General features: G+C 49.9%; 1 protein-coding gene across 1 annotated transcript in view; it reads left to right on the forward strand.

Annotated features, from left to right (window-relative positions):
- LOC147882735 (putative LRR receptor-like serine/threonine-protein kinase At1g56140) overlaps positions 1-17,171 on the forward strand; it is a 382,197-nt gene that overhangs the window by 50,422 nt on the left and 314,604 nt on the right. The window lies entirely within an intron of this gene.

Here is a 17,171-nt window from a genome sequence, read left to right on the forward strand (position 1 = left end):
AGTGCATGTATGTGTACATGTACACACACACACACACACACTTTTTATGAAGAGCACTATTTCATTGTCAAAGTAATGTACATTCATAGCTGCCCCACAAGGGAGCAACTACTACTGGAGAACTAGAAACACCGATAAATCACTTCCAGCTGGGTCAGAGGAAGAAAGTGGGCATCTTTGAGAGAATGATGCAAAAAAGAACAAAAGAAACTATAAACATTCACCGAGGTGTACAGCCAAATGTCACGAGCATGAAATAATGACCATAGAGCCCCGTAGAGTGACACCTAATTGGTTGCATATCTACCAAACAATTAAAAATGCATGCCAAAGGAAATCCTAGGAAAACGAGCATGAAGAAAAGCTGCCACGCTGGGAAGAAAATCACCAGCAATAGGACAGGTCCAAAGAAGATGCCAACACATAGGGCAAGCCGAGGAACCAATACGTTTGGCAGCCAACAAAGAACCCATAGGTAATGCACCCACCAAACAGCACCACAAGAACACCTGCTGCTTGAGAGGAAGTTCATGGTTCCATCTGCATTTGAGGCCAGCCTTCCACCAGGCAAGAGACTTGTACATATGTCTAAATTTGCTACATTTGAAACAATAACCTACAAAGTTACCCCATTTCAATTTGAAAAAGACTGTTGGGATGGCATTTCCACCTATCAACCTGAAGAGCCAAGTGGACCTATATTGTCCCACAACACACACAAGCAATTGACATTGCAAGTGGAACATGGGGGGACAAACCACTTTCCCTAATGCTTTAGTGAGGTAAGGCAATGCAGGCCTACAACATAAAGGCAATTCCACCTCAACCTATACCGGGCATCTATGATGAATATGACTTTGATAGTCCTTGGTAGGCATCCATGGAAAGACATGCACCAATTGGTTTCCAAAAGGGAGCAGAGCTTTTTTGCAAAGGCTGTTTCTTATATTAGCATCCATGAAACAACTTCATAGAATTTTCTATCTGCCTTATAATAGCTTTCAACAAAGCATCCCTTAAGGAGGGATTTCAACCAATGAATATTCCACGTTGTGGGAACGATACCAAAGTACATCAGCTGCTGCTCCTCCCCGACCCTTGCTGCCCCCTCTCCCTCAGCCCCTCCCTCCCTCCTCCCCCCTCGCCCTCAGCCCCTCCCACTTCCCCTCTCTCCCTCCTCGCCCTCAGCCCCTCCCACTTCCCCTCCCCCCCCTCGCAGCCCCTCACCCCCCCCTCGCAGCTCCCCTCTCCCCCTCGCAGCTCACCCCTCCCCCCCCCGTAGCCCCCCTAGCAGCTCACCCCTCCCCCCTCGCAGCCCCTCACCCCCCCCTCGCAGCTCCTCCCCCCCCCCCCTCGCAGCTCACCCCTCCCCCCTCGCACCCTCGCAGCCCCCCCTCGTAGCCCCTCCCCCCCCTCGCAGCTCCCCCCCCTCGCAGCTCCCCGCCACCCCCCTCACAGCTCCTCCCCCCCCCCCTCACAGCTCTTCCCCCTCGCAGCGGCTCACCCCGCTCAGACCCTCCCCCTCGCAGCTCAGCCGCTCAGGCCCCCCACCCCGCTCACCCGCTCATCGCGCATTGGCAGCGCCCGCCATCTCCTGCTTCTCAATGCCGCCGGTTTCCCGTTTCCCGTAATTAAACATGGCCGACATCGTCGGGCATATTACAGAAGGAGCAACAGCAGCAACATCAATGGCCTCCACAACCGACATGCTGCACTATAGTAGAAGAGGACTTGCATCCTCTTCAAAGGACAGAGCAGTACCCGCACTTGCCGCACTCCCAGTCGCAGGTACACCGGTTTCAGCTCCACTATCTCATCTTCCGCCCAGCGCAGTGCCCGCACTTGCCGCACTCCCAGTCACAGGTACACCGGTTTCAGCCCCATTATCTCATCTTCCACCCATAGCCACCTTGTACCCGCAGTTTTTTTCACCCCTCCCCTCTCAGGTCCCTTCTTCTCCTACCCCTTCTCCAACTTTAGCCTTCCCCTCCTCTCCATCCTCGGTACCCGCTTTCTCTCCCCCTCTCCAGCCTTCTCCCTCATCCCCGCTACCCACCTTACCGGTTTCCCCCCTTTCCCCCCTTTCTCCCTCTCTTTCTCCTTCCATGCCTTGCACTGTTTGTCCTTGCCAACACATCCTACCAGAGCTTCAGCACTTTCAGACCCACCTCCGAGATGCCCTTCAGATGCTTCACAGGAAGGACGAGACCATTGCTCTACTTACAACTCAGGTTGCATCTCTTACTGATCGAGTGACACAGCAGGACCGGGAGATCTTGTCTATTAGAACAGATCTTCAGGTCTTACAGGCGACTCATAGGACTCTTGCTGGAGAGATTCATGGACACACAGAGCGAGTGTAACAGATCGAGACTCGCGTTCAGCACATAGACACATCTCCCACTACAGCAGTAGCAGCGGTTGAGGAGCGTTTGACCTCCCTTCAGACAGAGGTCCAGAGAGCCACAGAGTGGGTGGATGTCGTCCGCCGTCAGCCATCACAGCCTCAGAGATCGACTGTATCAGCTACATTGGCCGAGTCACAGCAGAGGGCCACAAAGGCCCTCAACATTCGCATTCGTGGTATCTTGCCCTCGGAGACAGAGTCCACGATGACACAGGCTGTGACCTTTGTCTCTCAGACATTGGGGGTACAGGATCATGGCATAGTAGGAGCATATAGAGTCGGGAGAGATCGTACTAGAGAGCAGCCCCTCATTATCAGATTCAGAGATGCCCAGGCACGTCTAGCTGCCCTCAGGAGGAGAGGGACACTCAGAGACCACCCACAGATTTCCATGGACGAGGATCTGACTCAGATACAGGTTGAGGAGCGCAAGGCGCTCATGCCTCAGAGAGACGCAGCCCGAGCTCAGGGCAAGTGGGCAGTGATCAGGGATGGCAGACTCATGACAGGCACCTTGAGGCGTGCTCCCACAGTGCCTAGGGATGACAGACCAGCAGATATGGCCCCACCTCCACCTCCTGCTTCGACCGCCTGACGGGACAGGGCTCATGGGACACACCACCGGTCAGATAGTCTACGCATCGCTGTATGGAACTGCAATGGTTCTTTTACAGCACAGCCAGGCAATCTACGGGGGGCTTTCTTTGGGAGAGATATCATCTTTTTCACAGAGACACACGAGAGTCCAGAGAGACCTTTGCCACGAGTGACAGGATATACATGGAGATCTGCCTTCAGACAGCACACTCGAACATTTGGAGTGAGAGGATCTAGAGGAGTGGCCATTTTGTACAGAGAGCATCTCGATCGGATCATCACAGTGGAGAGAGCGGATTCACATGCCCGATTCTTGTGGGTACGCATCCACCGCAGAGCCTCTCAGCGAGATCTCTTTATTGCAGTTTGCTACTTCCCCCCGGCGCAGTCGTTTTACTCTTCCACTGGACCAGGCCAGTCCATATTTGAGGATCTCTCAGCGGACATTGCAGATTTTTCACATCGCGGAGAAGTCATCCTCTTAGGAGACTTCAACGCGAGGACCTCAAACAGACAGGCCCTCACTTATGACTTCATGGAGGATCCGGTCATACTTCCGGCATCTCACAGTGATAGCCTCTGTCGGACTTCATCAGACTGCACAGTACAGCCCACAGATCAGGGACGTCAGTTACTGGAGCTCCTCACCTCGCACAGTATGGTCATTTATAACGGTTTGTCCAGGTGGCCACAGTCTTCCATGCCTACATTCTCTTCTGCTTCTGGGCGTGGCACTAGCGTGATCGACTACATCGTAGGTGCCCCGACTCTAGTCCCTTCCATCCATAGCCTTACTGTTAGCCCCTTCATGCCCTCTGCCGACCATGCACTCATCCACTTTACTTTGACTCATGTCTCCCATGACCCACCCCCCCCTCGTCATCACGACCGCCAATCCTATTATGAGGTTCATTTCGACCACCAGTTCGATGATGTATATAGCCAGAACCTCACCCGCCTACTCCGTCCTCATCTATTAGATGCTCTACCATCCACGCAGGACAGGTGGGAACTTCTACATTCTTCACTCGTTTCTGCCGCTCACATGTCCTTCCCTGCCACGTGTCATTCGTCTAGTCCCCCACCGGTTGGTCTTGTTCCTTGCAACGGTTGGTATGACGAGGAGTGTAAGGAACTCCGTAGGAAACTTCACCTTGAGACCAAGGAGAAGTCTCCCCTCCTTACCGAAACCAAGAGAGACTACAAGTGGTTGGTTAGGCGCAAGAAACGCCAATTTCTAGCCCAGAATGAGGAGGAGCTGAGAAGCTTGCTTTTCAGCTGTGACTCCAAGGAATTCTGGAGAAAATTCCTCCGCTCGAAGTCTCAGAGCCCCCTTACAGATCCACGTGTCTGGTCTGCATATACTTCAGATCTATACGATGTTCCAGATCAGCCAGCCATCGATTTATCCCATTCCCCTAGGCCAGCTTCATCTATTCTTTTCACACCAGAGAGTGTCCGTGCAGCAGTCCACCGATTGAAGAACGGGAGAGCTAAGGATCATGATGGATTGCAAGCGGAGTATGTAATCCATGGGATTGATGCCTTAGATTTTGTTCTTTCCCGTCTCTTCAATGAGTCTGTTTGTACAGGCCTACCACAGTCCTGGTTAGGCAATACCATAGTACCTATCCACAAGTCGAGGGACCCTATGGAGCCGTCGAATTACAGGACCATCATGATCGGCCACGTTATGGCCAAGATCTTTGCATCAGTTTTGGAAAGCCGTATAAATGACCATGCCGAGACGACAGGACTCAGAGCCAGAGGGCAGGCTGGATTTCGTAGGGATCATTCGACACTTGACCACATCCTCACACTTAGGGCACTGGTGGAGGAGGCGAAGTCACGAAGGCAACGGCTTTATTGTTGCTTCGTGGACTTCAGGAAGGCATTTGACACAGTTCCGCGATTCAGATTGTTTCAGAGGATTCGCCAGATGGGCTTTAGTGGAGAGATACAGTGGGCTATCATGGCTTTGTATGAGAGGGTCACTGGTCGGGCTCGGACACGTGAGGGGCTCTCAGAGGAGGTATGCAGCACGATTGGGGTGAAGCAGGGCTGCCCGCTCTCCCCCACTCTCTTTGGATTATATATTGATGAGCTAGAGATGTTTGTATAGATGACAGGTGGTGTGGGCTCTACTCTCTCAGGATCCTCCATTCCTATCCTCCTGTATGCGGACGATGTGGTTCTCATTTCCTCTACTGCTCAGGGCCTCCAGGCACATATTGAGGCACTCCACAGGTTTTGCCAGGACAGGGGGTTGACCGTAAACCTTGGCAAGACCAAGGTTATGGTTTTCAAGACCTCTGATCGTATTTACAGCACGGATGAGTTTTACTTCACTTATGACGGACAGCCCATTGAGCTTGTTAGAGAGTACACTTATTTGGGGGCAGTTTTCAGGGGACCGGTCTTCACCATGACATATGCAGCACGGGATAGGATTAGTAAAGGGTATGCTTCGTTGGCTCATCTTGAGCGTCAGTGTTTTCAGTCCCACTTTCAGCATCCCGATACGAAATCCTTGCTTTTTGATACATTGGTGAGACCAGCTGCGATGTATGCAGCTCCTTTCTGGGCAGGAGACCTCGGCGCTGCAGATTGGAGACGAGTAGAGAGGTTACAGATCATCATGTTCTCTCGGCTCATTAGGGCCAAGGCTACAGTTCCGCACGAGATCATGCTAGCAGAGTTTGGAGCTACTCCCCTTGCATTGGATGCAGCGTTTCAGTCGGTCATGTATCTGCACAGGGTCAGGGAGTTTGGAGACTCAGCAGCAGGCAGAGCTCGGTTGCCATGGTTAGCACTTGCATCTTCTATGGAGTTGGCACGATCAGGGACCCGATACTGCTGGTACTTCAGACTCACTAGATGGCTCACATCCCTTGGTCTAGACATGGATAGACTGCCTCCGTTCCGATACAGCATAGATGCCCCTCATCTCGAGTTGACTCGCCACGAGCTTAGCCAGGTCACGAGAGCAGACTTGCTGCAGCTTCATACGTATCGCACTTGGATTTATCCCACGCAGCTTCCGGTGAAGATGGCCACATATCGTGACCACTTCCTTCGGATCTCAGAGGATGGATTTGTCATCCCACCAGGCTATACAGGTACCCACATGTCCCACTCACTGAGGATTGCCCTCGGCCAGCTTAGAGTCTCTTCGCATCAGCTCGAGATAGAGGCTGGTAGGATGCGACGCATGGAGGATGGACGGCGACCAGGCCGAGAGACCAGGATCTGCCCTTATTGCACCATGGGAGAGGTGGAGTCAGAGGAGCACTTCATTTGCAGATGCCCGCTATATTATGAGATCAGAGGTAGATTCCACTGTCTCTTCACGGATGGCTTTGGACCTCTCTCACGAGTGATGGACTACGAGGATCAGCATTGCCTAGCCCTTTATGTCAGGGAGGCCACTATGCTTCGGCGAGACTACCTCAGAGAGCACAGACCGGAGCGTGATAGAGCCCAGCCTCATAGAGCTCAGGCACAGGCCATACCAGAGGACAGAGACCAGGAGGAGCACGAGGACGGCAGAGCCCACACAGGACACATGCCTCCACCATGTGGATGTACATATGAGATGGTTTGTAGACGCCGCAAGATCTTGTTACATAGGGGACGTACTCGCCGCTTCATCTCCAGACGATCCAGGATGATGGCAGCATTTCGGAGGAGACTCACTCATGGAGATCTCGCCCCACCAGCCGCTCACCTCACCTTTGCCCAGATTTGTACTCTCATAGCAGGAGGCAGAGTCGATGGACAGGATTTCCAGTATTATTTTGGTTCTCAGACTCCGTGACACCTGGACTTGTATCTTTGCATTGGCATATTGTGCTCATCCCCCCATTTTGCACCCGGGGGCGGTTTCCTTGCATCTAGTTTACTCTGTATTTAGGCTCAGATTTGACATTATGTACTTTCACTTGCATTATATTGCGTAGCACTTAGATGATATTCGACGATGCCTCTTCTTTGGGGCACGTTGATTTTGTGCTATCTTGTATGCAGAGTTCTTGATGTCCCATGGGCCCATTTTGGCCTCTAGTGGACAATAATACACTTTCTTTCTTTCTTTCTTTCCTCCTCTCTTGCTCTCAGCCCGCTCCCCCTTCCCCTCTTCTCCATCTCAGCCCGCCCTCTCCCCTCTCAGCCCGCTCCCCCTTCCCTGCCTCTCAGCCCTCTCCCCCTCCTCCACCCCCTCCCCTGCTCCCTACTCCCCGCCTCAGCTTGCTCCTCTCCCCCACTCCCTACCCTCCGCCTCAGCCGTCCCTACCCCCCACCTCAGCCCTCTCCTCTACCCCCCGCCTCAGCCCTCTCCTCTACCCCCCTCTCCTCTCCCCGGCTCCCTATCCCCCCGCCTCAGCCCTCTCCTCTACCCCCCTCCTCTACCCCTTCTTCCCACTCCCTGCCCCTCCTCCCTCTCCCTCTTCTCCTCCTCCTCCTCCTCCTCCCCTTCATTCGTTTCCTCCTCAGCCCCTCCTCCTCCTCCTCAGGTCACCTTCTGCCTCCTCTCCTGGGCAGCTTAGTGCGGAAGGAACCTTGTTCGTGTTCGAAGTCGGCCTCACCCACCTTGATTGGTGATGGCTCTACCTTCAGCCAATCTCCGTCCACTCCCACCGGCTGCAAAAACAGTTGTTTTTTCAAAAGAGGAGTTGCAGCATCTCAAAAAAGATACTGCGCAAGAGAGCTCGACATTGCTCTTTGCTCGCATCCATGCGTCCCACCCTTCCAGGTTACAGGCCAGGGACTAGATGCTCGCCACTCTACCTGGAGACCTCGTAGGGCACCTTACAGATGTTCGTCTGCTTGGGCGAGGTTTTTTCTAGGTTGTTTTTGACTCCTCGGAGGTAGCTTGTACAGTGCTGCAGGCTAGCCCGTTAGCACTGAGCTCCAGGAGGATTTTCTTGACTCCTTTTTCTTTGGGGTTTGATCCTGTCGAGGAAGACAGCCGGACGACGTCACTTTTCATCAGATTTTCGGGCCTTCCTCACTACATTCCATCGGAGCCGCCTTTGGAGTGGTTACTGAGATCCCCCCTCTCCTTGAGATGCCTACTTCAGCAGCAGAGGCAGTCAGGTCCAATCGGGTACCGCATGTTAGGGTCATTGTCTCTGACCCTAACATCTCGGATGACCACATTATGCTTCAGCGTCCAGATGGCTCCTTCTTCAGACAAAAAGTCGAGATTGCAGGGAGACAGGATCAGTGTAGGATTTGCATGCCAGAGATTGCCTAAGGAAAAAGAAAAGACCAAAAAGATCCACGGGTGCGCCTCATAGCTTCACCCGACTTGGACCTTCTTCACGACCAGTTCCTACCGCCTCACACATTGCTAGACCTTCGACTTCTCAGCCAGGACCTTCAGCCTCTCGTCCTGGTACCTCTATAGCACGTACAGGACAGTCAGCACGTCCTGCTGTGATCATCGCCCGTTGGGTGCCTGTCAGAGTTGGTGAGCTAGTACCTCAGGCTACCACTGACGAGACCGCGGACACGTCTCTTCAGGAAGGAGACATCCTTGTCCTGGTTCCATGTGCAGATGAGGTTGCTCTTGACCCTGCTCATATACAGGTGCGCTCATCTAGGGAGAGCCTTCCTGTAGAGGCCCGTGCTTTACTTGAGGAGAGTGACAGAGTTGTGGCTGAGATCAAGTAGATGTTTCTGCCTACACCTGACAGAGGTAAGGGGATTATTGGTTCCACTCCTCCCTCCGCAGGGCTCCTTCGCACTCCAGCACCAGAGGTACTTCACAGGAATTCATTTTCAGTTCTGCCAGACTTGGCTGAGTTTGAGGCAGAGGAGGAGTTTGTATCCTCCGCGCTTGGGGAGCATATCTTCCAAGACAGAGTTTCCCCCTCAGCAGGGGGGGGTGTGCTTTCCCCAGTTGACTTCCCTCCTCTTGATAGGAGGAATTTTTTGCAGGAGAGGGCTTTCTCTGCTACCAGGTCGGGTAGGATCTTCCATCTGGCCTCCTTCTCTTGTAGATGAGGATTGTCAGTTGGAACGTTCAGGGCATCGGGGGTATACCTCACCGCCACCGCAGGCAGCTGATTCGTAACCAACTTCATCCAGGTGTTACTTGGAACTGCTTTCTTGGTCACATATTCCAGATGCTTGGATTATAGGGGGCGATTTCAACATGGTTGAAATGCCCTCAAACAAAAGGGGTGGTAGGGAAGGTGGCCTTCACTCCCTAGAGAGAGTAGCGTGGGATGCCTTCCTTTTTTAGTACAGTGGCAAGGATGCTTGGCATGATGATGCTTTTCACACTAAGTCACATTCTCTCCTGTTTTCTTGGTCGAACAAGAGATTGCAGATGCCCATACATGCACGGATTGACAGATTTTATGTGGGTGATTGGGCTCTTGATAGAGGTGGTACTATTTACATTGCAGCTGGGGTGTCCACTTCGGATCATTTTCCAATGGTTTTGATGGTCTCAGATCCCCATGTGAGGCGCCACTCTGTCAGTATCAGGATTCCATATTCTTTCTATGCAGAGGAGGGCCTTACAGAGACAGTGTTGAGGACGTGGGTATCTCATTTTCAGGATGGACAGCTTTCTCCTTCAGATTTAGCCGCAGCCCTCTCTGATATCAATGACTTTTATCTTTCAGTTGCTCGTATCAGAAGGGGTGAGATCCTCAGGCGTGAGATAGGTATCCGCCAGTAGTTAGCTGCCCTCTAGAGGGAGGAGCAGAAGAGGCCTACAGATGCTCAGGAGCGCCTTGCTATAGCAAGGGCTTAGCAACAGTTACTTTTAGATCAGAGAGCAGAGTATGCCTTTCACGCCATAGAGTCATTTTGGACACAGAAGGGAGGTAGGGTCAACAAGCAGTTCTTCTCTACTCTTGGCCCCATACAATAGTAGGGAGAGCGTCTCACTGCTTGTTGACTTAGGCGGAGTTCTTCAGACACACACAGAGGCCATCTTGCAGGTTGCCACCAATTTCTATGCCTCCCTTCTTACAAGAGATCCAAACACTCAAGTCACAAATGATGCTAGAGTGGTTATTTGGTGACACTTACCTGGGTTGGTGACAGGGGATATGACTGTTTCACTTGATGCACCCTTCACCAATGTAGAGTTCAAGACTACTCTATTTGCCCTTCACAAGGGCAAGTGTCCTGGTTCAGATGGACTTAACCCCTTATTTTTTATTGCTTTTTGGGATCAGATTGGGGATCATATTACCTCAGCCCTGCAGGGTGTATGGGACTTGGGTGAGATGCCAGACTCACTTACAGAGGGCCTCATTCATTTGATTCCAAAAGGGGGTTGTAGGAATTTAGTGTCTCAGTGGAGACCAATTACCTTGCCGGTTTTCAGCCTCAGCCTTGGTCTCTTTCTACCTCATTCCTCTGAGGTGTTTTTTATTATATGCTTAGCATGGTGTATTTCCGCACAGAGCTTGCTCTAGCGGGTTTAATAGAAGTCTCTTTTTTGAAAAAAAAAAAAAAAACCTTGCTGGTTACCTTGTACAAAATCCTAGCTAGAGCTATCAGCCTTCGTCTGCAAGCCTTTCTACCAGATCTTATCCATGATATGCATAAAGGTTTTGTGCATGGTAGGAGCATCTTTGATAACATCTTCTCATTTTGGGAGGCTTCGGAGTGGGCCATGCATAATGGCCACAGGCTGGCCATTCTACTCTTGGATTTTGAGAAAGCTTATGACAGGGTAGACTGGGCTTTGTGGAGGTCACACTTACTCACTTTGGCTTCTCAGATGCAGGATGAGAGGGGTGTTAGCCCTCTACAGATCAGCCGCCCACAGCCAAGTTCTTATTGGTGGAGTCAGGGGAGACAGGTTTGAGATTACCAGATCAGTCCGTCAGGGTTGCCCCCTGGCCCCCTTTTTATTCCTCTTTGTGGCTGAAGCTATGAGCTATTACATTAGAGCTCAAGCTGGAATCGTAGGGCTTAGGCTTCCTTTGAGACAGGAGGATGAGCTCTTAGACAGTGAGTTGGCAGATGACACGGCTGCTTTTTTGGATGCCACTCCACAGACACTGAATTCATTCAGGACAGCATTGAATTTTTTTTGCATTGCGGCAGGTGCACACATTAATTGGAACAAATCCAATGGCTTTTGGATCAGTGATGAGGACACTCTAGTTTGGTGGATTGACATAGGGTTCACTTGGATTTAGAGGGGAGTCTCCGTCAGATACCTGGGATGCCAGGTTGGGTTGGACATCTCTCCGGCACAGCAGTTTGCTCCCGTGTTGAAGAGTATAAGGAGGAAACTCATCTTTTGGAGTTCAGCCAAACTTGACCTTGCATCCAGAGTTGTGGTTGTGAACCGGGTATTGTTGGCCACTGCTTGGTTTGTTTGCTCATGTTGGTGCAGATCTAGAGATTGTATCGCTTAGCTCATGAGACCTATCAGGAACTTCCTATGGAACGCTTTAGATGGTCACTTAGATGTTGTATCCAGGGTGGCTTGGGAGACCCTCATTCTCCCCACAGGAGAAGGGGGTCTCAATATTATTGACCCGAGCTTGCAGAGTATGGCCTTGCTCTGCAAGTTTGTAGTACGTGGATTGATGCCTAGTAGACAGGAGCCCTGGAAGGATTTTTTCTCACGCAGCATTCAGTCTTGCACACCTTCTCATGGGGGGATTGGTTGGACAGCAGCAGATGGATCTTTACCTCAACCCACCTCTTGGGAGACCCTCATTCTCCCCACAGGAGAAGGGGGTCTCAATATTATTGACCCGAGCTTGCAGAGTATGGCCTTGCTCTGCAAGTTTGTAGTACGTGGATTGATGCCTGGACAGGAGCCCTGGAAGGATTTTTTCTCACGCAGCATTCAGTCTTGCACACCTTCTCATGGGGGAGATTGGTTGGACAGCAGCAGATGGATCTTTACTTCAACCCACCTCTTGGGAGACCCTCATTCTCCCCACAAGAGAAGGGGGTCTCAATATTATTGACCGGAGCTTGCAGAGTATGGCCTTGCTCTGCAATTTTGTAGTACGTGGATTGATGCCTGGACAGGAGCCCTGGAAGGATTTTTTCTCACGCAGCATTCAGTCTTGCACACCTTCTCATGGGGGAGATTGGTTGGACAGCAGCAGATGGATCTTTACTTCAACCCACCTCAAATCCCCACCTTCCCCTCTCATGGCTGCTATTCTTAAAGCTTGGGGCTGCTTTAGAAACACACTTGGGAGAGTTCCACCCACTTCTCGTGAAGAGATTCAAAGGCAGCCAGTCATGTGGAATGACTCGATTTTGGATCATCATGGCAGGCCACTAGGAGTGTCACATTATATGCAGTGGTCTAGATGGGAGAGGGGACCTGCCTCTACTGTAGGTGCTTGGTAGGCCTTTATGAGACTTCCAGAGGATCATAGATTTTTATCAGTTGGCCACCTCAGAGGGAGTGCACTCAGGATACAGCAGATACAGGCAGCCGTTCCGCCAAAGTGGATTGACACAGATGACATGCCGCTTACAGAGTCCACTTGGTGGGGAGCATTCTCAGGGACGGGCATTCCGTTATAGTTCATTGCATTGCAGGATGCACATGAGGATACCCTTGTCTTTGACGTTCAGTCGGGTGGCATACTTATCAGATCTTCTGATGATATTCTTTTGGAGGTTTCTTTTCAGCTTGTCAAGATTGCAGGATTCATGGAGTGGGGCAGGGTCTCATAGTGGTATCTTGACCTTGATCCTATTCTCCTTACGCTGGGGTCTTGGAGACTGTGGCTGTATGGTGGTTCCCCTATTAGGTTCTTGCAGTGGGACCCAGGGGATTGATGAGGGGCATCGAGAGAAGAGCTTTCCCTTCTTTCGATATACAGTTAGAAATGCCCGGAGATTTCAGCTCAGCAGTAGAGGTTGGAGGCCCTCCAGAGCGCCACATTGGGATAGTTTTCAGATTTCCTCAGTTGTGCGGAAAAACTTTTGGCTAGGCTCTGGAAATCCCTCAGGAATAGAAAGGTCACTCATTTCTTTTGGCTTTCTCTTCATGGAGGGATTGCAGTGAACCTGTGGAGATCCAAGTTCAGGGCTGACCCTACTTGTCCTCGTTGTCACATGGCAGTTGAGTCAGTACAACATTGCCTTTGGGAGTGCAGACAGGCGAGGACGATCTGGAAAGGTGTTGCTAGGATTTTCAGCATCTTTCATACAGCACCTTTCTATATGACCTGGGGTTCAGTGGCTTGGTTATCTCTTACTGGCCCACAGGTGTTCCTCGAGGGACATGATCCAGATCCAGCTTTCATTGTACGATGACATTCAGTGGAGTCTTGTTCCCTCCTGGATGTTCCCCACACTCCTTTCAGAGCTGCTCATGCCTTAGTAGACACGTCTTGGGAGATTTCGGCTAGCATTGCAGCTTGCATATTTGGAGAGCTAGGTGTATAGAGGCGATGGAGGTTATCCAGGTTCACCCTTCCCAGACTATGGCCAGTATTTGGACTGACACAGTACACACTCTGATGGCCATTTGGGCGAGCATGCAGGGATCCTCCAGAGCAGCCACTGCTAGGAGAGTTACTTTTTTCAGAGTTTCAAGGGGATCTCCTTTCTTCTCTGAGTTGCCTTTAGGGTTGAGATGGCATTTTCAGCCTCCACCTTGGTTCTTTATTAGCTCACTTTGAGCTGTTTTTTTCATGCATTGCATGATGTACTCCCGCATTTGAGCTTGCTCTCGCAGTTTTCATTCATACTTAATGAAGTAATTTTCTTGAAAAAAAAAAGTAGGGACTTCAACTGTGTCACATCCCTAGCATCATCTGGCATACAACTTGGAAAGAATGTCACCACTGCTCTTTGATCCAAGCTCATGACAGGCGTATAGAGAACTTGTCCCAAGATAGAAATCCAAAACTCTAGGACAGGTTCATCACCCAAGCATGATTTATTTCTCAAAAACCTTCCTGCAAGGTATCAATAGAGACCGTTGGAACTCGGGATTGGCACACGGCTCCAAATTTTCTGCAACCAGAACTTTCTGGCGCTTAAGATTTCTCCTGTTGTACTGAACCAATTCCATTGGTAGTCAATAGAAGATCGAGAAAGTAAGGTATAGGGAGGGCAAGAAGAGGGATTATGAACAACAAACAGCCATGCAAATAGATTCTATATACAGGAAAAATGATAGCACTATTGTGGAAAAAGAGAGCTAAACAGGGCAGGAATATTACAACCCTGTAGGGCCTGAAAATAACTGCTAGGCAGTATTGTAGATTTTGGTTTCTCCTATGCAGGGTGTAGTGCCTTCCCCTTCACATGTGGCAACAAGACTTTCTGATAATAGTGATTTCTATCATTCGGTCACAAGTACCAGGAAGCATGATATTCTTAGACAAGAGTTTGGTCTTTGCCAATAGTTGGCAGCCCTATAGAGGGAAGCGCAAAAATGGCCTACAGATATGTGGATCCAGAAGCGCCTTGCTGTAGCAAGAGCTCATAAAAAAACATTGTTAGATCAAAAAGCAGAGTATGCCTTTCACACTCGGGAGTCCTTTTGGACTCAAATGGGGTGGTAGAGTCAAGAAGCATCTCTTCTCTACTCATGGCCAGAGACATAGTAGAGAGAGTGTCACACCAGATATTTAGGGTGTCAGGTCTGTATGGATATCTCTTCTTTAGAGCAATATGCTCAAGTGTTGGAGAGCATCAAGAGAACTCCTTTTTTGGAGTTCAACCAAACTAGACGTGGCTTCCAGGGTGGTGGTTGTTAACCAGGTTTTGCTAGCCACGGCCTGATTTTTTTGCTCTTGCTAGTGTAGCTCTAGGCATTGCATCTCTCATCTCAGGAGGCCTATAAAGAATTTTTTGTGGAATGAGCTAGATGGCACGTAGGCTCGATACGATAGGCAGGGTGGCTTGGGAGACCTTGATCCTCCTCACACACGAAGGGGGCCTCAATATCATAGACCAAAACTTGCAGTGCAGGGCCTTACGTTGTAAGTTTGTGGTGAGAGGCCCTATGCTTGGGCAAGAACCTTGGAAGGACTTCTTGATTCGATGCATATAGTCATGTATCATTCTTTAGGTGGAGATTGAGTGGACAGCACTAGGTGGATGTTTACATAAGACCACCTTAGATATCCTTTCTCTCCTCTTATGGCTGCTATGCTGAAAGCTTGGAACAACTTCAAAAATGCTTTTCAGATAGTTCCCTCGACTTCTCTAACAGAGATTGATAGGCAGCCTATCATGTGGAATGATAGCATACTTGGCAAGCATGGTAGTCCACCTGGGTAGCTCATTACATGTAGTGGTCCAGATTGGGAGAGAGGCCCCGTCTCCTCTATAGGATCCTAGAACGATTTCAAAAAGCTTCCAGAGGAACAAAAACTACAAATGGTAAGCCACCTCAGAGGGAGTACACAGAGAATTGAGGAGATAGATACAGCCTTACATGAGAGTTGGGTGGATACTGATGACAGGCCGGTTGTTTGTTCTACTTAGATGAGGGATTTTTTGAGGACATGCATTCCACTTTAGGTCATGGTCTTTCGAGGAGTACACGAGGATGCCTTGGTCTTTGATGTTCAGTCAGATGATGGCAAGATGTCTAGATCTTTAGATGATATTCTCTTGGGCATTTTGTTTCAGCCTATTAGGTTTGTGGAGCATGGCAAGGATTCCAATGGCACTTGGATCCGAACCCACGTCTTACTCTCTTGGGTCCTTGGAGGATGTGGCTATACGGAGGGGTCTCCATCAAGTTCTTGCAGTGGGATCCCAAAGATTGGGAATGGATTGTTGCAAGGCACCAAGAGAAGAGTCTCCCCTTCTTTTGTTCTCCTGTAAGTAATGCGGAGGGAAATTTGATCATTGGGCGTGATTGGAGATAGAGGCTGGAGTCACAACGCGCCTGGTGTATCTCCCATTTGGTGTATTTTCATTTCGCCCTTATGTACTATGCTCCCTTCCACCTTTGTTGGCTGCTCCAACACATCTTCGTCTCGTGTCTCTCTCCCTTCATCTTCCTTCACCTGGTACAGCAGAACCTATGATATGTGGCTTAAGTTCCACCTTATACATGTTGAGGGTTGTCTTTGTGATTGTGTTCCGCTTTTGTATTTTCCTTGTTTACACCACGCTCCGAGGGGATTCTTGCACTTTTTGTCATTTCGTGCTTACAACATCATTAGCACCACTATCCACTTCATACTCGTTCCGCACCGCGCCTACACCATCGCCAGTACCATAGTCACTTGTACTATCATTGCACAATCCATTGCACCAATGTTTACAAGTAAGGTATTAGTAGTTTTGCATCAAAACCCATAGTTGAGGTGTCACACACTCATTGTATTTTACACCAATGGGATTAGACCTCCGGTAACACCTCCGGAAGAGATTGGGCCTTGCCTCAAACAGTTTATGGCAATCACGGTGCAACACTGTTGGTGTTAAGTAGCAAGAGAAGTGGTATCCTAGGGTCCTAGAGGAAAGAGATTTTATGCCGAGTAGTTCTGATACCCTTGAAGGAGAAAGTGAGAGAACCAGGAGGTACTTAAGGAGATTAGAGAAAAGACTTCAGCAGACCAAACCCGATACAAGAAGCTTTATGCACGACAGAAGTTTGGGAAGTCCTTAGGCCAAGCACAAACCCATTGGAGTAGTAGCTAGAGCTAGTAACTCCATCGAAACTCTCATTGATCTAGACCAACAGGATCTCTGGTGGTCAAATCAAGACTTTGATGGAGAAGAAGTACAAAGTGGAGACTAGTGTGAAAGAGAAAGGTATGAAGGACAAGGGCTCGTCAAGAGCTCATCAAGATCAAGACAATTTCCCTTTCCCTCTTGCCACTATGTCTTCGTCAACATCCACTTCAATGGGATTAGTGATTCCTTTAGCACTGGACTCAACATCCATTGGTCAAGTTGGTATTTTGTCGGTTATGCTTAACTCTGGTTTTTTGTCAAGTCTAGCTTCTACATCCATCCCATCCATGGACTCTCATTTCGCTCCGGTCATGTCCTCACCTTCCATGAATGTTCCACCTCCTTTCTCATCTACGTTGACTTTTCCACTATCTTTGTCCTTTCCTACTGCCCATAAATGGCTTCGACTCCATCTCTCTCTTTCCCAACTCCTCTTGCATTTTCATTAACTTCCACATCCACATCTTCTATGTTCTCACCCTCTGCTTCTGCACAATGGTTGGGC

Source organism: Dipteris shenzhenensis, chromosome 29, assembly GCF_047967505.1.
Source record: "Dipteris shenzhenensis isolate YYH24624 ecotype China chromosome 29, Dip_SZ_1.0, whole genome shotgun sequence".
NCBI lineage: Eukaryota > Viridiplantae > Streptophyta > Polypodiopsida > Gleicheniales > Dipteridaceae > Dipteris > Dipteris shenzhenensis.